Below are 23,500 nucleotides of genomic sequence, written 5' to 3'. Positions count from 1 at the left end.
GTGGTCTTTCTAATCAATACACACGTACGCTTTGTTAATTTATTTTTTAAACCGTTGCAAAAATTAGGATTTTCCCTTCAGAAAAGTAAAGGTTAAAAATGAGGCATCATTTTATAATGTTAAACACATGACTATGCTTAAGTCAAGTACAGAGTTCCCAAAGATGGCACTAAAATGATGTTCAGAAGCAAGCACTAATTTCCCTCCCCGACCCCATTTTTCAGAGGTCTGTGCCCTCCCAAAAGGTGCAAGCATGAAATATATCATAATATATTAAAATGTCAAAAAGTAACTCTTAATGCGCAAGTGCATCTAGAAACCTTTGAAAGGGGGGTGCTGTTGAGCAGCCGGCTAAGATGGCTGCTTAGCTTTTGAGCTTTGTGTAGTGGCGCACATATCCTTGACATAGTGACGGACCGAGGGATCCATGTCTCAAAACTTTCCGAGGGTGCTTCTCCTGAACCGTAGCACCACCAGAGTGTAGCTCGGCGGCAGGTAACTGCTGTGATCCCCTATACAGCCTGTTGCCGCCTGTCTGACAGTGTGCATACTCAGGCCCGAGCCTCCATTGAAGTGGCGGGTGCACTCCTCAAGCTGGGACTGCGGCTTGCTGTGGGGGCTGCGAATGGTGTGACCTGCTGATCCCCTCCTCCTTCTATCTGACAAGAGGTGCCGTCCTCAGAAAGACTCTTGGGAACGGAGCAAGAGCTATGGTGTTATTACCGGCACTGGCTACTTCAGCTAGAGCGGAGGCTGCACCAGACTCGGTGCTCGGGTTGACCTGGCCCCCGGATGGAGATAAATACTGGGTCTGCTGAGTAGTGAGTTGCTGCAGTGTATATATGCTCCTGGAACTGGACTGCCACAGTGAAACTTTTGTCAGCTACCCCATCTGAGCAGGACTAGTGGCTTGCAGCCAGCAGACCTTCATATTTGCCTGCTTTATCCTGCAATCAGGCACTGCTCCTCTCTATAACTGCTGGCTGAGCAGCGAAGCCCTTTCATTTTAGAAATTCAACTCCTAGTTGACTTTGGGAGCATTAACTGATGCAGGCGAGCGTGGGTGGGGCGGGGGGCATAGCCGCCACCATTGGCAGGCATGATGAGAGGGGCTGATGCTGGAAACAAAACGGTGAGATGGACAAGTTTACCAAAGCTGCCCCTTGCGGGGAGATGGAAATACCACCTCGCCCTCTGCATGCATAAGATCACACCGTCAATACAACGCCCACTGATTTTCAGCAAATGATGGAGGCAATGACTAAGGGGTTTGCAACTGTACATGAAAAATTAGGCGATATTACTGAGAATGTCACCTCATACATACACAACTGGCGAAGGAGGTATTGCGGATCAATCAAGCTGAGGAGAGAATCGGGGCAATGGAGGATAGTGTGCCTGAGCTTCAGGTTGCCGTGACAACCCTGACAAAGGGCATGAAACTAGTCAAGAGTAAATGTGATGACCTGGAATCCCGGTCAAGAAGAAATAATGTCCGTAAAGTCTGGGTCCCTGAGGATGCCCTGTCTGGAGGCATGGAGCAGGCAGTGGAGTGCTTGCTTAAGGAGCTCCTTGACGACCCACAACTGTCACCCTTCTTTGCTGTGGAGAGGGCTCACCGCGCACTGACCGAAACCTGGCGCCTTCCCCCCGCCCATTATCGCAATGATGTTGAACTGCCGACGGAGATCACCTGCTCTGGCTTGCTGGAGACAAGAAGGAACTACAGTTGGGTTCCCAAATCATCCAGATCTTTCCTGATTTCAGGGGAAGCTATATTTTTTCACTGTACCGGAGGAGGCGCTGAAATTCATTGACCCCAACCGCTCCAAGATTCCGATCTGCTGTTCAAATTATGATGCTTCAGAAGATCAGCTGCCGGGCTGACTGACTCTTCCCTACACAATTACTGTCGTCTCCGTAAGACACGAGAATATAATACTTTTTCTTGAAGCTTTACCGTCACTGCTATACATGGCTCGGTGGTAATTTGAAGCTGGTGCCACAGCGGCAACAGTAAGCCTCATGGCATTTGCTTAGTGTTTGGTGGTGTTCATATTTTACCCTGTTGTTTGGGGGGTATCGAAGCAGGGTGGGAGATGGGAGGGTTACGGCACACTGCAGGTGTGGCAGTGAGGGTGGGCAGATGGGGAGGACAGCGATCCAAGACCATCAGGAGAGCGGGTAACTTGGGGTGGGCTGGTGGAAAGTTATTAAAATGTCTTGGCAGACGGGCATGTGAAGTTAGAAGGTGTGGTTACAAGGGCGCTGAGGGTATAGATGGGGGGCGGGGGGAAACCGAATATACAATTATCGGAGTGCTGTAACTCAATGCAGATCAATGTAATGAGTTTGAATATCATTGGGCTGGAGAACTTTACCAAATCAAGGAAAATCATGGCATACATGAACAGACACAAACCTAATATCCTCCTCCTTCAGGCAACACATGCTATGTTGGGTGTCTTGTCGCGCAATAGCATCCTCCTGGGGTGGAAAGTGTCCTTTTCAAACGAATTCCTTAAGGATGACAAAATTGTTTCTTTCAAAAAATACTTCTTTCAGGATGGCAAAAGTGCTGCTGGTATATTCCACTGCCAGGACTCCTCTAGTAGACTCTTCAGATCCCCCGGTATACTCCTTGGCCAGGTATCTTGCTACCAAATGTTCACTGCCAGATATATTCCTTTTATAAGGACTTCAATATCTTTTTAAAAAACACAGTTGCATCACTTCACTGTTTGTTTGCTTGAGGTATGTCTTCCAACTTTCACCACATTGATATCCCATATATGGCAATTTGTTCAAGTTCTGCCGCTGTGATTATTTCTTTAATCTTTATTTGCTTAGGGTCATACTTCATAGTTCGGCTTTTGTACTTCATTTGTTCGCCTTTCAAATATTCTTAAAAGTTTTATTGGTTTACATGCCTGTCTGTATGCCCCGGGGGTCCCCTATGGCTTGTGGTGGACTCACAAGTGTGTTATAGCGTTCTCTACCCATGGAACGTTGTAGCAATGTAGTTTACTCTTTGGGACAGCCTGATACTCTGCAGACCTTCCTCCGGCTCTCCCCAAAGGTTCCAGCTCACCCACCGGCTTCTCTCTGTGACTGGGATCAACCACTGTTGCCTCTCAGTGTGATTGCGTTTCCGGTAACTCTTTTGCTTCTGCCGGTGTTCTGTTGGTCCTCCAGCGATCCCTGCAGCATCTCTAGAGGTCTCGAGCCACACCGGTAGCAGCTCGGTAGTTTGCGAGCTGCTTTCTGGACTTCTCTGCCTTCTCAATATATTCTGATGTAGTCCTCTCGCGTGCCGCTTCCTACTCATACTCTCTCTGCAGTTCGAGTGCAGACAGCATTTTCAAATGTTCTGCACACTTGTGAACCTCCAAAACAGCTAGTCCACTCATTCAGATTGGAGTTTTCTTCAATCTGCATCAACTTGCTCCCTCCTCTTTCTCGTCTGAGTACCTGGGCCCTTATGGGAGTTTGAGTTAGCAAAATAAGATTTCTAGTGATTTTGTTCAGAACTTTCACTTAAGAAAACATTAGAAACATAAGTTGTTAGGTGTGTCTTTTATTTAATGTATTTATTTTGGCATTTGTAGTGTGCACTAAGCCCGTGGACATCAATTTGCTGGTTACAGTAATGGGTGATTTAAAATAAACACAGCAAATCAGAATTTAAAACGTTGATGGTTACACAATTGAGCTTGCGGGCTTGCTTAAGATGTAGAAACAGATCATGTTACATTACCATGGAGGAAAAAGCTTGTAGATCAGCAGAACAAAGGAAAAGGATTCGCTTGGAGAATTGGCAGAACTATTACTTCAGGTCATGATCGAAGAGCCATGTTTTTAGGTGCTTACAGAAGGTTCAATAAGAGTTTCTGCTCTCATTCCTGTGGGGGGAGGGTATTCCAGTTCTGAGACACAATGACTGGGAAGCTGAGACCTCCAGCTTGTTGCAATTTAATTCTAGGGTTGATGATGCTGTGCATATATGTAGAGCGGGTGTGTCTGGTAGAATGCGCTATGTTGATTTTGAGAGATCAGTATCTAGGGTCACTGTTCGAGAGACATGTGCGTGGGATGGCCAATGTCTTGAACAATATGCACTCATGAATAGGCAGCCAGTACATTTTTGTTCACGCAATGGATATGTGATCTTTCTTTGGGATATTTAGGGCAGCTCACAGAGCATTGTTTTGTATGATTTGTAGTTTGTTTATGTTCCGTGTACTAGTGAATAGTGAGTTGCAATAGACCAGCCTAGTGCGTATAGGTGCCTTGGCAATGGAAGTGCAACTGTCCGTAGATAGGGAGGGCCTGCAGGCATTAATATGTTTTGTGATGTAGGCTGACGAGGAGGAGATGGTTGGAATACAGATAGACTCCTGAGAGACTAGTATGGAAATGCTGTCGATGGTAAATGATCTGTAGGCTGCTTCAAGCTTGTTGAGCTGTGATTGTGAACCGACAATAAGCAGCTCTGTCTCATCATTAAGACAAAGCAAGTGGTGGGCCATCCAGGCCTATATAGTGTGGTAGATTATCCACTGACTCCAATTCTCTGGGATCAGTCTCCTGATCGAGGTAGAAGGATCTGGGTATCATCCCCTAAATGTGTGTAGGTGATACCATGGATGTCGAGGAGGTCGAAAAGGGGTTTAGTGAAGATGTTGTACAATGTCGGTGAGACACAGCAGCCTTGTGGTAAACTGTAAGTGACGGGGGCTGTAGTGGCTGAGGCTAGTGGGGAGGATACTCTCATGGATCTGTTGGCAAGTAAAGAGAAGAGCAATGCAGTGGCTTTGACAGAGAAGTGGGCTGCAGAAGTCAAGTGTTGGCAAAGGATTTGGTGATCCACCGAATCAAAGGCAGCAGAGTTGTCTAGCAGTAAGAGGAGCGCAAGCTTTCCGGCTAACTTTAATTCATCCATTAGATTCGTTAAGTCGGTTTCAGTACCAAAACCAGTCTGAAACCCGGATTAACGTAGGCCTAAAAAGTAATTGGATTCAATGTGGTGCTGAATTTGAAGGTATGCCGCTCTATCCAAATATTTGAGGAGGAACATTACTGTGATGATTGGACGGTAATTAGTAGGGATGTTAGGATCTATGGTCTGTGTTTTTATTAGATGTAGGACCCAGGCAAATGTTTCAGTTGGTTTGTACTGAACTAGAGGCAAAAGAGTTAATGAGTGATGTTATGAATGGTGCCAGTGCTTCGGCATAGTATTTGATTATTGTTCCGGGGCAAATGTCACCTTGGCATCTAGATCGTCTGAGCCCTTTAATGATTTTAGTTACTTCCATTTAGTTACTTCCATTTCCGAGACAGGCTTCAAGTCAAAGAGGTGGATGTCGTGAAAGTGTTTTGAGTTGGGAGTGGCAAGATTGGGGGGCAGTTTTTTTCTTTAGTGCAATCTTTTTTTGGAGGGAGGTTATTTTGTTAGGCAACGCATTTTGTATGTTGGTACACTAGAAAGCATCTTTAGGGAAGTCATCATCAATAGGAGGGACTCGGGACTCTACTTGTGGGAGTATGGCAAAATGTTCATGGGTGCTGAAGTTTGCTTTACTGATTCGGTCATTGTATGTGGCATTCTTTGCTAGCAGAATTGATAACTTGTAGTCTTTAGAAAGGGTAGAAAATAGATATTTTTATTTAAGACTGGGGGGTCGTTTCTCCATGCAGTTTCAGCTGCTTGTTTGTTGAAGCGGATTGCTTTAAGGTCGGGGGTAAACCATGCGTTAAGGTGGGCGATATAAGGTGTGCAATAGGTTTAGCTTTACGTTTCCAGAGTGGAGCCACTGTGTCGATGGCGTGCAATAGAGACTGATTGTAGGTGTCTACCATCTTGAATGGGTATATAGAAGGGTCATGGTGGTCAGTAAGAGCCTTGAGCAGTGGCAGGATACTGCCGGATGTGATGTTTCTGACATTTCTGGTAAGGGTGGCCAGGTGCAGGCCTCGGAAGAGCCTGGGTTTGCTTGCAGATCAGTATATTAAAGGCAATTATTTTATGATCTGACCAAGGGCAAGGCTTGTTAGAAACAATAGTAATGTTCAATTTAGGTCAACCAACCAGTCTGAGGTCTGGCCTATATTATGGGTAGGGCTGGTAATACGTTGCTTGAAACCAAGGGCTTCAAGTTTGTTGGCTAGCGCAAGTGCGTTGTGGTTGGTACTGTTGTTTAGGCGTAGGTTCACATCACCAAGGAGGATTGTCCTGGATGTTGGCTTAGCTTCTGCAGAGAGATGAATACGATCATCCTCAAAAGATAGTGGGGGGCCTGGTGGTCGGTAGAGCAAATGTAAGTTAAAGGTAGAAGCGTTTCCAGGCAGCATCAGGCCTTCACCTCATTGATGGGGAGTGCCATGACCTGTTATCACTGATCTGCATAGTTACTGCAGTCTTTGGCAGCGTTTGTACTGAGTCTGCCTTTCCTGTCTGCTGTTGCTATTGGTGGAGGAGTTTTGCCAACAAGACCTGCTGAGGTACGCGGAGCGTACCGCGGAGTTACTGCAGAGGTACTGCAGTCTTTGGCAGTCCATAGCCGCAATTGATGCTAAGGATGCTGCAGTTGCCTCTCAATCCCTGTCCACGGAGTAGGAGGGTTGCCATTTGAGGGGTTCTAAATTCTGCAGCGGAGAAAACTAGGAATGCGGATCTGTAAGTAATCATTGTGGAACCATCTCTATACCAAATCTTATAACACAACGTGCTACTTGGTTAGGCAACCCTGCTTCGAATAAACACTTCGCAATACACGGCCAGCCCTGACTGCAAAGCAACTTTTCACTACTCTGTGGCTTCCCTTATCTGTAGAAGCTCAAGTGGCCGTGGTTAAGGCACGAGAACTCTTGTTTAACGAGGGCGTACCTGTGCACCAAGATACCTCGGCGTTCACCTCTAATACCCCATGTGAAGAAAATGCAAATCTCGCCAAAAAAAATCTCCGAATTACACACACTATCAGGGGGGAAAAAGCGCAATTGTGGCATCAGAAAAAATCGCACCAACCCCGGCTCAGCAACTCCCAAGCTCATACCTGCACATGGAGGGCCCGAACCATCTGTCTGAAGAGAGCTAGTGACGGCCTCCGCAGAGGGTTTGGATCTAAAGCGTTGGTTGGAGGGGGGGCAGAGTGAGACAGAGGACGCTGCAGATCTCAGGAAACTCCAGTGAAGGACAGGTGCGCAGGACGGTCTCCTCCCCTCATGACGCCTGTGCACCGACGAGGGAAGGGGAAGAGGCGATCGCCCTGGAGGCACTTGGAGCAAAGGTGCATCAACGTGAAATTGACGATCGCAGCTAGTCCCTTTTTGAGGTCCCCATTCAAGAGCACGCGCACCACGGTGCTTGCGTGGGGTTAGACCGTGTAAACCAGGACCGGGAAACTGATACCTCTGAATAAGAAGAGGAAAGTGAAAATGAAACAAACGCAATTACAAGTTCAAGTGGGCGTAGTTGCTGGGGAAAGCCCGCCCTCAGGGAAGAAAATTGCAAAAAACAAAGAAAAAGTCATAAAAAAACATTTGCCCCACATAGCCCAGAGAAAATTAACCAGAAAACAACCTAACATGAACGATATTTGTACAGTCACGGGGTCAAAGAAAAGATCAGGCTAAGCTCCTTCAGTGACCTTTCTAAAAAATCAACAAAAACAAGGAAAATAAAAGAGAGGAAAAAATGGCATTAACAAGAAAGCTCTTGCAAAACCCCTGTTTACCATGGCACTCGGACTTCTTTAACAAGTAATGTATAAGAAAGCTAGATATAACAGGGGAACTTTCTGGTACTGAAATCCTGGAAGCTGTACAGGAGCTCCTTACCCCAGGCACTAGGGAAATCGCAAAAAATTGATGCACTGACAAAGTTGGCAGAGCCAAGTACTCAACCAAGTCAGCTTCCATTCACGCCTATAACTGTGGAAAGGCAGATAACAACAACGGAATCAGCCAAGCGGGTAGAGACGCTCAAGCCACAACTACAATTCTTTGAGCCTGCTTCGATTTTGGAAAACCCAAACGAAGGAGGAAAAAAATACTTTTTGACTGCTCGGCCATCATCCTACAAGTCGCCAGGTTGTCTGCCTGCCCTTTCTACACCACAAAGAAAGAGTACAAAAGAAACCTTTTCTTTGAACAAATCTTTTGAAATCAAACATGCAAAAATAATTGAACTAGACACCCCGCAACAAATGAAAACCCCAATTTGCAGAGGCTGAGAACGATCTACTATGGCCTATCCAAATAAAAAAAAGAAAATCAAAACCGCGCATTGCCATTGAGCCGAAACATAAGTGATGAAAATGAAACCACCGACCACACTGGGCGAGAATAATTGTTGACGTCCCAGCGCTCCCCTCCCAAAAATAGAAGGTTAAGTGAACCTCCGAATACACCGAAAGAAATTTTGTCGAAAAAAACCTGACCTCTTGCCAATAATGTCGGCAGTAACAATTGCATTAGGTCCTTTCAGCAAACTCTGAGTCGATAAATTATACCTTTTAAAAGATCACACAACCATCACTGCGATGATGCATAAAAAGCTCACATACCTGGAAGGTTATATTACTGCCATGGAACAGAGGTACATAGAACAGGGGGCGCTGGCTTCAACTCAAAGTGGATACAGTGATAACGAAGGGGGAAAGGCGAAGCAGCTCCAGGGTAGGACCCAAAGCAAAATTGAGAAAGGAACACAAACTTTAGTAGAAAAACATTACCCTATATCAGTGAAACTGACAAGATCTCAATCCAACAGTGCTAATAGGGAGAACGAATTCCCCACCTTTGAATACTTCAGTAACAAACCAAAAGATACTGGGAACGAAAAAAGACAAATTACACTCTGCCTAGCAGGGCCAGAAGGCACAAGAATAGCTATTAGTAGAAATTCTCAATGATCCCCCGATTCCAGCTTCAAAGAAACCGCAACTTATTAGTGATGACGAAGAAAACGGACGATACACATTTGCAAACGGAACAAGGTCCCCTTCGAGTAGCTGTTGCCATTTCACCTATATCTGTGGAAGACTTTTTGGCAGATTAAGTGGCAATGGACATAAGCCAACATCTTCTGGATGATTTGGAAAAGCCACAAGGGGAAAATACTATACCGGAACATGGGGAGACTTCTCGCTTATCAGAATCTGCAGTCACAGACCAATCATCAAATAACATTTAAACTTGAACAAACACAAGATAATCACAAAGAGTTGATATTAAACAGGAGAACCTTTTTTAGCCTTCTGCACCATACTCGCAGCCTTAGATCCCTAAAGACAGAAGATCTCATCTTAGACGAGCCTTATCATGAGGGTCTCAAAGCAAAATCTCATCTCCACATGGTCCCTTCGGCTATGAAGTCCAGGACAAAGGAAACAGAGAACAATCTTTTGAACCTGGGCTATGTCCTAATGGAGATGAGTGTGAAATCCCATCATTTGCAGACATTGAACGATGTAAATAAACCAGAAATACAGCCTGGCAAATCAAAAACTACACACCAATATGCATGAAGAACATATGAATACCATAAACCTAGAAGCTTCAAAGATAAGAATTTGAACCAACTGAGTTCTAAGAATAGGAAAAACAAACCAGTTCTTCGAATTGGGCGAATTGAATAAGAGCGACAAGCGGATAAAGAGCAGAGACTGGAAAAAGTGTCTGGCATTTCCAAAGAAATAGACGCTGTGCGGCTCAAAGATGGATCTGAAGAAGGCAGATTTCTAAGTGGCCCTTTGCCTAAAATAAGACTGATACACGATTGCACCCCATGTGCCCAAAAACAATGGAAAAAACTACAGCTCCTGCACCGCTGACCCATTTGTGGGCATTGATGCCAAATGCATTAATATCACATCTAAAAAAATAGCAATGCATCTCCCCAATTCGACATTTACAAAATACTGACAACACGGCTAGATCTGAGGTTTTGTTCCTTGAGCTGAGGATGGGATCTTGGAATACGAGAGGCCATCAACATCTCACCAGAACCGGCAATTTCCATTTAGTAGCTTTCAATGTTCTTTGCCTTCAAGAAACGTAGCTGACTGAAAAACCAACTTTACGCTTTGGAAATATCTCCTGCTCTGAAGACCCTCTTCGGGCCTTATAATCGCTGTCCGCTCTGGCAGTGGCATCTACAGCAAAGAGACTCTTGTCGCAAACAGCTCGGAGCTGGCAACACTTGTAATCTGGGAATCAATTAATGTGCAACTTGGGGAAAAAGGAAAACACATCAATAGTAATAATTAACACCTACTTGGAACCCCAAAGTGATTGCGAACAAGAAGTATTGCTTAATTATGGAAAAGATAATTGATGATGCTTATGTGGAACATCAAGTCCTACATATAATCATATGTGGGGACTTAAATGCCACCTGCAGAATGACAGAAGCCTTGAGAAGAAAATCCCCCTCGGAGGAACGTGGTGCCCTGTGGACTGAATTAATGGAATCAAGACAACTTCTTAACACTGAAGAGCTGTTTAATCAAACGAATCGTATTCCAACTTGGGAAAGAGAGGGAGCCTCGGCTACAATTGCCTACATTTTCGTGTCACGTGCCATGTCATCGGCAATAGCAACGTTCGAGGTGATCAAGAGCAAAAGTAGTGACCATAGCTTACTGTCCGTAACATGGGCGACAGTGATGGCTCAGAAAATAAAGACAAGTATCGCCCTTGAACCTAACACTCAAGGAAACTGAGTAAGGTTAACTACAAGGAACATCAAAGAACTGACAACAAACTACAGGGACGCTGTTGAGCATTATCAAACATCAGACTACCAACCATTGCAGAGTCTATACAATGTCCCAAAAATAAACCTTGGCGGTAAACCAATTTGGAAAAAACATAATTTTGACAAGATTCTGGTGGAGAAAAGACACGAGATGCGTAAAATCAAAGGACTGGCGTCAAAACATAAGTCCAAAAAGTATTTGAATTTGTTACATGAAGAAAAAAAAGTATAAGACCTGGTTAAAGAACTACCGGGTAACATTATCCCAGTAAGATTCGGAAGCTATACTGAAGATGGTGAATGGCCGTAATCCTCATGAATTCTGGTCCCTGATAAGATCAGCAGAAGCCCATTTGGAGGATAACATCGTAAACATTGTAGGTGAAGTATCGAGTATTTGAAAACCTTATTTCACTCGTTACCGAACAGCATTACTACTTAGGGAGTTGGAAACAGATCTCCTTGGGACGATTTACATGATAGATCCACTATTGAAGACGTGATACATGGGCTAAAAACATCAGGAGGACCAGGCCCTGACGGGCTCACAAACATTGACTTGAAGAAACATCCGGTGGAATGGTCAGCCTTTATCAGTACGGTCTTCAAAATATGCTCTTAACTAAGACCATACCATCATCCTGGACATCGATAGTGGTGCCCATTTATAAGAAGGGGAGCAAAGAAGACCCGAGAAACTATCGCCCCACCGCATTACTCTGGTGTGCAGTCATAATGTCGACATCAATAATGTCGACAGTCAAAATGTCGACAAAATAATGTCGAAAATGTATAATGTCGACATACAAAAATGTCGACACAATACATTTTCGACATTATTTTGTCGACATTTAATAAAAGCATAAATACATTCTCTATATATATACACACAAATACGTTGTTGATGGTAAGTTTGATATATCAGTATGTTTATTAAATTGAAAGTAGTATGTGTAAGTAAACGTAACTGTACAACATAATAAATAAATAAAATTAACAATACTTTTACTTTAATAAATATATAATTAAATACAACACCTTTTTGTAATTCATTTTAACTTGTTATATAATAAAGAACCAGTAGATGGCGCTTGAGAGCTAAAAATGTATGTCTATAATTATTAACTTATAATTGTTTTGACTTTCTACGTAAGGTACGTAGCACAACGTAAACGTGAGCGCCATTTTTAAAGCTCACTTTCGACTTGTTTTTACCGCGGTCGCGTCCTCGTCCCTTCGCTCCATGGATTTGTTTTTTTTTTTGGGCATTTCATCATTTTTTTCATGGTTTTTCATCTGACGGACCGGGTCTTTGTGGATTTCAAGGATTTTGTCGTACGGATGGTGGATTTTTTTTTTCGGATATGGCTTTTTTGGAAGTTTTTATTTTCATGCAGTAGCGAGATTACCCGGAACTGATTATTGGACTTTCGAGTAATATGGATTTTGGACACTTTTCGGTGAGTTTGGATACCTTTTTTTACTGAAGCTGTGGATTTCAACAAGAAAACGGTACTTTTTCACGGTTAATGCAACGTCATTTTGCACCTGGATTCATGGATTTTATGGGGGATTCTTCACCTTTTTAACACGGAATCTTGGCCACCATGAACTGTAAGTACTCTTTTTAGCATTTTAAGTTAAAAGCTATGGAATCTAAGTAAATGTCCTTGTTCTCTACTGTGAATGCTTGTACTAATTGCACTAATTTACTATCATAGTCTCTGTATTTTTTGGTTTTCGGTGCCTGATTTGCCAAAGAAATTGTTTGCGAAATTCTCATTTCTTGGTGTTGTTCTTCTAACTTTAAGTCTCGCAAGAAATGCCACAAACTTGGATTTTGGGTATTGAAATTTTTACTTATGCGGCTATGCCAGCCTTCTAATGCGTTATTTGTTCGGGGTTTGTTCTCCATGGTGTTGCGGTAGCAGTTCCATAACTCAATTGTGTATTTTGGTCGGCGTCTGTTGCCACTCCGTGTTAACTGGCCTATCCATGTATTTTCGAAGTAGTCTAGTAAATTTGTTAATTCATTTTCATGATTTTTATAGTATTCACTGTCAATTAAATGTTCGTAATAATTAATAACATGATTCTCCGGTACAAAAGCCAATGCAAAAAGTTTTTTTACGTTAATCTGAAAGTAACTGTCCTCCGTATATTTTGCTGACAAACCTAATTTCTGTATTTTTCTCCAAACACTTTGAGTGAAATGAAAAAAACAACCCTTTATTGTAGTGTCTTTGTACACGCATGAAAAACCCTTGATTTGTGCTGTTTCAAAATCCATGATTATTGTCTCTGGTTGTGAATCGGGTGTAGTTTCCTTAATTTTATTGTATACGATTTTGTAAGCGTCCTCTGTTTTTTTTGGCATCAAAAAGTAAATCAGTGGTAATGTTTTGTCATTGATTGTTCCATGGACAGTATAAAATTGAAAAAACGGGTGGGGGCATACTTTAAACGTGGCGTCACTTTGCCAATATTTGCTTTGACTTAGATGGCGAAAGTTTTCAGAGGTAGCGAACACCAAGATTTTTTCATTGTTTATTCCCATTTCGCCACAATAAAAATGTTCTCCTCTCGCTGTAATCTTAAAAATATCCGGAATACGTATATGTTCAAAGGATGTAGGTGGAGGGGGTAGGTTTTCATTGGTATGTTTTGCTCGGTTCATAGTGCGTTGCATCAACTTTTCAGCTGGTAATTGCGCTGTTACATGCGTTGGTAATTGGCCACAAACTTCCCTGAGTACCGATCCACTAGTTTCCCCCTCATGTTCTACTGCTTTTCTTTTAAGTTCCGTTAATGTTTTCCTGATGATTATAGTTGTTTGATCAGGCATATGATTGTGTTCAGCGTTTCCCTTTACTTCTGTTCCCACTGTTACTGCGCGGGCTGAACATTTATTTTTTGTATATTCTGTGCAGCGCCAGTATATTCTCTCTTTTCGCTGAAGTTCTTTACAGAATATGTATCCATTCCATACCAGCTGCTTACTTCCTTTTTGGCTTTCTATAAATTCTATTTTGTTTTCCATTTTATCACCTGAAACGACACGTAAAAATAATTTTTTTGAGGTACTGTATACTATTTCCTTTATTGTAGACGTAATTTTTCATAATGGTAGTGCGTCTTACCTTTTCGCTAGAAAAAAGTACGAAAAAAATGCTGTCAATTGCCCGAAGTAACCTCTCAAGAGATGTTCTGTCAGGTAATGACGGTTTTTTCACAGCCGTTAACCGTTTCCTGCTATCAAAAACAAGGTGCTTTACTCAGGAATGTCATCTAGCGTGTTAACCATTTCGTAACCTATCTTTATCCAGTGTCACAGACAAGTGGGTGATTACGGACGAAGGGAAGGGGAGGGGGTGCTGGGATGGTTCGTGATGGAGGGTGAGGTTGGGGGGTTGGGGGGGGGACCCCCCCCAATGATTATTTCTGGTTATTGTCTATGATAATCGACCATTTTTTTTGTCGACATTTTTTTTTCGATAAATTGACTTCTTCCATTCTATGTATAGGATGTCGACATTATTGTTTTCGACATTTTTTTTTCGACATTTTTGCATGTCGACATTTTTTTGTCGACATTTTGACTATAAACCCATTACTCTATGTGATCAGGAAGGCCTTCGGGTCTCTTCTGTTAACTCGTTTTCAAACTTTGGCCGAGAATTGCGGCTTGTGCTGACCCGTTCCAGGCGGGCTTCAAGAAAAACATTGGTACTCCGATCAACATTCTCTTGAGCATAATAAAGACCAAGATCTTGGAAGGGAGCCCAAGGGTCTTTCTCGCTTTCATTGACCTGGCTCAAGCTTTAGACCAGGTCGATCGAGAGAAACTTTGGGAGAAACCTTAGACCTGGAACTGTCCGCCAACGACTTTAGAACCAATTAAAGCACTTTATTTGAAAACAAGGATGAGTCTGTTTGAGTCAACAAGGTCTGTTATCAGAAGAAATACCCACCACAAGGGGAATAAAACAAGGACGCCTCCTTGCACCGGCACTATTCAAAGCATACCTGGGAGATTTCAAAGAAACTTAAAAAAGTGTGAGATCATTTCCGCCAAAAATTGGGCAGACCGAATATCCTGGTTTATATGCGGACAACTTGATTCTCTTAGACCACACAGCAATTGGTCTGCAAAGACAATTAGACAACCTTGCCATGCATATCCAATCAAACAATCTAGAAATCAACAAAGGAAAAAGAAAAGTGATGCTGTTGGAAAAATCAAGAAAGGAGGAGGAAAACCTACGATTGTACTTGAATTCAAGTACTTGGGAGTTATGTTAGATGGCTCCGGAGTGGAAATACTATGCAGAGTGCACTCTGGGGGGACAAAAACAAGGAAACTCACGTCGCGGGCCCGAGCAGTGGACAAAAAATTCGGACGATTCTCCCTCCTACCAGTAACTCAAATTTATAGAACTAAGGTCATCCCAACGTTGACCTACGGAGTTGATGCAATGCCGAACATTCCAAAAACCATCTGGCAGAAGCTAGCAGCTTACTTTTGGAGAAGAGTCCTGAACTTACCAAAATCAACCCCAATGCCATCAATTAGACGTGAATTAAGCTTACTTTCATTAAGGGCAACAATCGAGTGAAATGGCATGATGTTTAGGCAATCAATTTTGTTGGAAAGCCCGGGGATCTACAATTTGCTAAATGCTGAGGTTACAAAAGCTCGCTGCAAAATGCTGAATGCATGGGTAAAAGAAAACAAAGAAAAGTTGGAATCAGTACAACGTACAACAGAAGTCTTGATCCAAAACCCGCAACGGGTAAAAAGGAAAAATTAGGATATGGACTGGATCTTCACGCTAGAATCTGCAGCTAAGAACAAATTGACAACTCACTTGCTGCCGTTTTCATAAAAAGTTAAACAAGACACAGGACTTCTGAATAAATTCCCAAACAAATTTTTCAGAAATGTGTTCCTTAGGGCTCGACTAAATTTATTGGACACAAATGAAATATGAGCGATCAGAGACCTCTCAACTTCTAAAAATTGCAGATTCTGCAAAGATGTGACACAGATCGAAACAATAGGACACCACCTTCTGTCATGTTCAGAAACACAGGAAATTAAAAATATTATTTAAAACATCTATGTTCTCAATTTCTTCTGAGCAAAGAATACATGTGGTGGCACCGTCTTAATACTGGAGAAAAGACTTCATGGACAATAGCCACAGCAAAAATTCTTTTACAAATGTTCCAGAAAACTGAACAAAGAAACAGGGGGAAACGTGTGAAGACCTTTAGGAAATTTGAGAAATCACCACAACACTTCTTGTTTGTGTTCTCATCTTTGTTCTTTTGCTTTTACGTTTATACTATGAACATTTTTGAAGAGACGGCGACATTATCTCATGTAAAAATCACTGTGATTCGAACAAGTAAATAAAAAACAAAAAAAGGTAGAATAGTGTGTAGGTAACCATTTGATGGACAAAAGATCTCCTGAAGGGAAGTCTTGAACACTCGATTCTCTAATGCCAAGGGGGTCTTTGCGGGAGAAACTGTACTTAGGCAGGTTTGCCAGGGATATGGATGGTTCCAAGGCTGCATGTATCCAAGTTTTGGTAATGGCAAGTAGGTCCAGTTGACTGGTCGTGATCAGGTCACTGATGTCCAGTGCATGGGCTGCGAGGGACCTGCTGTTGATTAGGGCACCTCTGATGAATATGTTTGTAGTCTGGCTGTTTGATCCCTGGGGTAGGCAGCGCGGCATAGAGCTGATGGGGCCAGGCAGGATGGCCTGTTTAGGGTCAGTGATTAACAGGCTAGCAGGATTGGAGAAGCCAAGGTGGTTGCTAGCGGAGGGCATGGAGCAGGTGGGTTTTGGAGGTGGGAAAGATGTGCTTAAGTGGCATAGGTCATTTGTGCTAGTGGACATAGGTGAGGAGGAAGTTTTGCTCCGCTTTGGAAGTCATCGTAAGTGGGTGAGTGAGGTAGGATGGGGGGGCGCCTGAAGCACTAGACTGGTACCTGTGGTTGATGAATGTCGCGGCACAGTTTTAGTCAATATGCATGATTTTTTAGTGGGCAAAGAGTTGGGTAATGAGCACCTAGATCAATTGGCTCCAGATATGGTAGTCATGTGTGAGGTGCGGTTTAAAGGGTGAGGTTTGTAAGCGCTTCTGGTAGAGGATCCCTTGGAAGTAAGGTAGGTCCCTGAACAGGATGATGTTATGCCACGGTTTGCGAGGAGAGCAATCCGATTGTGCGTGTTCTTAGCCGTTTATTACAGCACAATGATGTTATGGGAATATTGAAGGATCGCTTGCCGTGTGCAGTACGCGTTGTGAGGTGCTGATATCCAAACATGCCAACCCTCCTGATTTCGGCGGGAGACACCCGATTTTTAAATGAAGAATTGGGCTATTTTTTATTGCCTCCTGCCTAAAATAATTATAACCCCAATGCAATCCTATGGGAAAAATACATTCTCCCGATTGCTGTGGGGAAATCTCCCTCTCAGGGCCTGCGGGATGTTGGCATGTCTGGATATCTGAGTGCTCCTAGGCAGGGTCATGCAGGTAGGCATAAGCGCGACGCTTCAGAGAGCGTGGGTAGGTGCGAGTCGGCCGTGGGGAGGAAGGCAATAGTGGGAACAACATTGTCTCGCGTTAAGACGACAGGAGCATATAATCTGACAGCATTTTTTATGACAATTATATTTGTAGGAACATACCGTGCAATAGTGCATGTCGAATGGTGGCCTGACGGGGGAAGAAAATGTCCTTAGCAGTCGGCCTTTGCAGCGGGCCAGCGTCGCCTGCCAAGTTCGCTGGGAGCTTGGCCATAACAACAGAAGCTGCCCAATCAGTAGCATTCTGATGCAGACTGAGTGCCTGCTTAACATTAGTGGAGGAACTCTGGAAAATAGGGCAGCCATTTTGGAAGGGCCAAATTCTGAATCTAGCATACTCACATCTGGGCATTTTAAATTCGAATCTTGGCAAACATTTAAAAGAAGGCATTTTGTTTTTTCTGCAGCACAGCAGGGCTTGCCTTGGTAGTTATTATGGTGCTTTCAGTGCATGCTCTGTATCTCACTGTGGACTTGGTGCAGCTCTCCCGAGCTGTGAGGCCGATGTTGCAGAGCCATACAAGAGAAGGCATGAGGTGTGAGGCATGATTGGTATCTCGACTAGAGTGATAGAGTGCCATCTGAATTTTAGGCATCGTAGGTTTTTCTACCTACAAAAGGGGGAAATCTGTTCCAATGGATTTAACACTTTCTTCCTGTTGTCCCCTCCCACATGATCCTCCTTCATAATATTAGCCCCAGGGTCAGGATCAAGTAACGGTTGCCGTCCCATGGCCACGTGGGAGGATTATGTCACAGCAGTTTATGATGACTCCATCAGATTCAACACAGGTGGCTGTGGGAGGAGTACAGTGTGAAAAAGTAACCCAAGTACAGAGGAACATTAAGCAGAAACAAAAATCAGTGAGGAGCAAAGAGAGAACTGAGACAATGCCACAGGGTGAAATGTCAGAAACGTGCATGAAGATTAGGAGAGGTGAAGAGGGACTGATTCTCGTCTTATACTGAGGAGGAGATTAGAGAACAGGGATTAGAGCAGGAGGTGGAGAAGGGTAATGAGGTCCTGTAGAAGGAACGCTTGTTCATCTTGTGCTGGCAATGACTGCAACAGTCGGTTGCCAGCATTTCAGGGAGAATGCAAAAAGCTCCTGGGAGAGCTGGTGAAATGCAGCCCTGGTGTGGCAAATCCTAAAGCTAAACCCTGACCCCATAAGACTGGCAGTTGTGGAGGGCCACCTGGAGACAAAACAGCCTCATTACAGCGACAGCAGTTCAAAATGCTGAAGGAAGCCTCGGGGAATTAAATAATACAGTCTATGGTCCTCAATTGCTCCTTTTGCTTTTGATGTCTTCTGGGGAACCCCTTATTTACTTACCAAACCCTGTCTATTTTTGTTGCAAAATAAACCAGTTTCAAACTGATCTCTTAAGTCCCAAAGCCATCTTTTAACCCCCATTATGTGAAACACTACAGTTCATCGGAAATCCTCTGCATCAAGGAGAGTAGGAGCCCAATGGGTTCAGAGCTCTTTTGCAGGCACTCAAAAGACCCTTGCCCGAATTGAAAGCACTCTACCACTGCCTGACACTATCAATTTCTGCAGCTTCCTGCCTCGCCACTCCAGCGTCGAGATTGTCTGCAGATTGTTGTGACATGTGCACTTTTCTGCCAGTTGATAGTCATCCATAGGCAGGAATAGCGGAGATGTTGGTGTAAAAGAAAACATGTTATATTTGCCATGAACACTGCATCACAGTTGACATGGTGTACATAGAGAACAGGGTGATGTCAATGGTTTTGGGCAGGATTCCATTTCATGCAACAGAGATGAACATTAATGTTGATGTTATTGAAAGCTTGCTACCAGGCGGATTCCAGTGAAAGGCATGGGCTTTTATGAAAAGTAAAAATTAGATCAAAGAAGGTGAACTCGAAATGAGGTAAACTTTCTAGCAATGGTCATTGGAGGGATAACTAAAACAAACTTGTTAAATGAAAAACATATTTATGCCTTTACCTCCATCGAACTCATCCAAAGCTCTGAATATACAGTGGTTTTTGGTATGTGGCAGAGACAGGACGGAGACAGACTGTATAGTAAAGAGTAAAGTTAATTATGTGTGGAGGACTGTCCTTCCTTGGAGAACTGAAAATGTTGTCTTTGGGGGGGCATTTTTCTCCTTATCAGTCCTATTCAAGGAAGACTTCACATCCCAACACCAATCTATCAACAAACATCAGCTGGTTGTGTGGCATAGCATGTCTAGGGTAGATATTTAGCTCCATTTAGAGTTTGGTGCCCTCATCAGATGAGGTCTTGGTGAAAAGTGTTCAGATTAGAACCTACATCAATGGTGATACTTTGGGAACTATGTTATTTTTAATGTTTTCATAGACCACTGCCAGGTCTGCAGGTGTGGCATCCTGTAAATTCTGTACTTTTACCATCTACTGTATGCTATGAGGGTAAACGTTGGGAGGCCTTTGATTGGAGAGAGCCATGATCAAGGTGAACAAAAACCATTAGTAAGTATGATATTGGGCAAACAGTAAAAAAGAATAATAGGAGGGCATTGCTGAGTGCAAAAAGCAGCACGAAGTTGTAGTGATTATGTAAAACCCCTATCACATTTGCTGGCGGTGGGACGAACTGTCACAATAGCAACATTTCTGGAAGTTCTTATTGTACAGCTCACAACTCTTTCACTAACCTTTACAAAAGTGAAAAAGAAATATGAAGACATTATAACAATTTGCCCCCGCCACCCCCAAACCTTTCCATGTATGTGCGGACACGGTGTGGAACAAATGAACCTGAAACAAAAGGAATGAGGTTCTAGACCTTCAATATTGTCATAAGAAGTGTAGGATGAACACCCACATGAACTAGGGAATGGTTACTAGAATATAATAGGGAATGCATATTAGTCTTACTGTGTCAGGTTGGGGATTTAACAAAAGTGCAAGGTTCTAATTTAAGAGGAGAGGACCTTGTTTTTCAGGCTTTGTCAAATTCTCTAGTCTACAAAAAGAAATAAACCCTTCTAGGGATACAGCCACAGGCTGTCTATCTCCAGCCAGGTCACTCAAAATCACAGTGTTTATAGCTCCGCATAACATGTTCTTTGCTTCTACTTGGTTGATGTGTGTCTCAGATACTCTCCTTAGTTAGGTTCTCGGCTCGGATATTATATACCACTTGACGCCGGTCACCTTCCTAGGCTCATAAAATGCAGACACAGCACAAGTCCCAAGCAATAACTTGTGTATACATGCTCTGGTCTGCTCTGTTAATGGGTGCACTCACATGCACCCAAACCTGAGCCCCCCAAAGGCTGGATGTGCTCCTTCTCCCTCTTATTCCGACACTACACATGCTCTGGGATATATCCCTTTTTTACTTGCAATAAGTTCCTTTCTCCTTTGACTCTCCTTGCCAGGATCTTGACAACGGATCAAGTAGTCTCTTGTGCTTCGAAAGGCTGTGATGCGCTGCACTTTGCTTTCTCTTCACCTGCACTAGATCTTCAAATCTGTCCCAACTCATACACTGTCTACTGCCTCCTATATGATCTTAATCTCCTTTAGTGTCTATATAATATCTGTGATGGTTCAGTCCTTCTCTAGTTAGCCTAAGGTCCCCAGATTAGTTTGGGCCTCAGAATTTCACCTCCTCATGTGTTTCCGCCTTCGAGGCTTGCAAGCCTCCTGCCTGCTTCTCTGTAGTGTCATGAACAAATGTATTATGTTGTACTGTTGAAGGCCGTGAACAGTCTGTGGTCTCCTGGGCCACCCTCATCTACCCCCACCCCCCTTTTTGATCTATCACTCCCAGTAATGTCCCTCTACACAATATGCTGGATAGGAGAAGAGAGGTTCTGTGATTTGTCCCTATACTGCTTCCAGGGGTAGCATCATAGAACAGTTTGCTTTCACTGGCTTCCGTCTACCTCTCGTGACAGGTGACTTCATGCAGTGCTCAGAGTAAGTCTTTTACAACCGCGTCCAGATTTGTAGTGTAATAACAGTATTGGTCATAAAGGGTTCAGTGAATGAAATCTGTGTTCCCTCCAATCTTCCTTATGGTATTCTCGCTGCCTCCTTTACCCTGTCTCCAGTAGCCATCTTCCTCCACAATCCCTCAACCACCTTCCTGGTTGTTGCAGTATCCTTATTTCTTCTACAATTTCCTCACACCCACACAAAGGCACAGGGTTCATGGTTTTTATGTATCCTCAGCCCTTCCACAGGTATGTGCTCCACATAACTGCATCGGAGGGTGATGAAAGCTTTAGGGATGTTATTGGTTTGTGGTACAACTTCTAGATCACCTGTTACCAGTGCCTCCATGCAGGACTGCCACAGAGCACAGCTTTTAAAAGGCTGATCCTCCTTTTTTAATCAATCGTGCTCAGTACATACCTTTCTGGGAAGCTGGCCTTTGATCAGCAGTCTCATTACCCACACATGGCTGAATTATACACCAGCAGTCTTTTGATAAGTCTCCCATGCTCGCTTCTCCCGAGGGCTGATTTGTGAACAAAATGTTAATACAGCAGGTTTTCTTACAGAGAGATAATTATACTTCAGGGTATCCCATAAAGGGACCAGTACAGGATGGACGTACACCTTTGACAGTCCTCTGCTACAGCGCTGGTGCCTGGTGGGCATGGCTGATGGCATCCCCTGTAGACTGCCGCTGGACCCATCATCAATCTGCAATTGGTGGCCACCTGGCCTCTGTGACCACCATGTCCAGCACTCCCAGTAAAAGGCAGGCACATTTGTCACATATGTATTGCCCAACCACTGCAAGTTCTAAGGAACAGAATAAGGGTGTGACTTACAAGGACAGCTTGTTGTCAGAGCTGTGTTTGTCTAATGTGTGGAGGACTATGCGTCCCACTGGGTGCTGTAGAAGTATCCTTTAGCTATGCAGCCCATCGGCATATGTAAAAATGCTGCAGCCTTGGCCAAAAATTAGTGACGGGTATGGGTGGCTTATTCAGTTCCTCAGGAAAATTGGTAAATGCCTGGCAAATTTCATCCAATCTGCCAATTTCACCTGTGCAATGGAATTGGAAGTTTTGGAGCAGTTTCCCTTCTGAAAGTTCATTTTTCCCAAATTTTGTTTTTAAACTGGAAAAGGGTGTTTCACCCCTTTATGAAATTTCTGTGCCAAAAAATAAGCTTAAAGTGCAGCAACAAAGGTGAACATTTGCTGAGCCAACCGAACAGAATTGTTGGTGAATTTTGCCGATTCCGTTTCGCCGGTGGGATTTTTGCCCACCCATAGTGACACAATCATGACCTTGTCAAATAGGAGGCAGGACCTGTTCCACCTTGGCAAAGAACAAAAGCCACAGCCAGCCCTGTCTGAGATGTTGGCTGAAAGAGTTTGGTGTGGTCAGTCGCTGACCCCCCGTCCCCACCGCTGCCGCTCTATGTACAATTAATGGTACCAATGTGTCAAGAGATGCCTCTGTGCTCTTTCTGGCAGGTGTTCTCTTTTCTATTTCAGGACTTCAGCTCTCAGGGTGCACCACCAAGAAAACCATGACTGGAGCCTGGGGAACAAACAAAGAACAGACTGGGAATAGACTTGATTTCCTCTTGTCAAACCGAGATGAAACACCAAACACCTACCAACCCCAGGCGGATCCCAGGTGAAGGTGGGACAGCAGAAATAAACGGAGTGAGAAGAGACATTGGGAACCCCCTAAAAACAAATTTGAAACAACACTCAATCATGAGAGGAAAATCACAAGAATGATGAAAATCCAGACCCACAGCACGCAGAGATTGCAAACTAAACCATCCTGAAAAAGTGTGAGGGGCTTAGAGATGTTTCAAAAGCCTCTCACCTGTGCGAACCAGGTGATCACTGCAGCCAATGGAAGGGGGCAGGGAGACCGAACCAGCAGGACCACGGTATAAAATGAGACAGAAAGATATGTAGTCTGTTAGCTGCAGGGTTGAGATGAGGTCAGGAGGTATGGAGGTTAACTGAGGACCTGGCGGAGGATGGTTGGAGAATCAGAGTGCTGAGGAATTGGTGGCAGAGTTTGAGCAGGGTGCATGTGAGTTAATTGTCAGAGAGAATAGCACCAGTTTTATCTAGTGGAGTGTGGGAAAGGGGTGTAAAGGGTGAGTGAGGGCGAAGGAA

At 43.7% G+C, this 23,500-nt stretch overlaps 1 protein-coding gene across 1 annotated transcript in view; it reads left to right on the top strand.

Moving 5' to 3' along the window:
- The window catches only part of LRRK2 (leucine rich repeat kinase 2), a 2,398,611-nt gene that overhangs the window by 467,807 nt on the left and 1,907,304 nt on the right, over nucleotides 1-23,500 (top strand). The gene's annotated exons all lie outside the window — the stretch shown is intronic.

The sequence above is a fragment of the Ambystoma mexicanum genome, chromosome 12 (assembly GCF_040938575.1).
Source record: "Ambystoma mexicanum isolate Mex_15411 chromosome 12, UKY_AmexF1_1, whole genome shotgun sequence".
In the NCBI taxonomy this organism is placed as follows: Eukaryota; Metazoa; Chordata; class Amphibia; order Caudata; family Ambystomatidae; genus Ambystoma; species Ambystoma mexicanum.
Note: the sequence above shows the minus strand (reverse complement) of the source record. Positions and strands in the feature narration are given on the sequence as shown.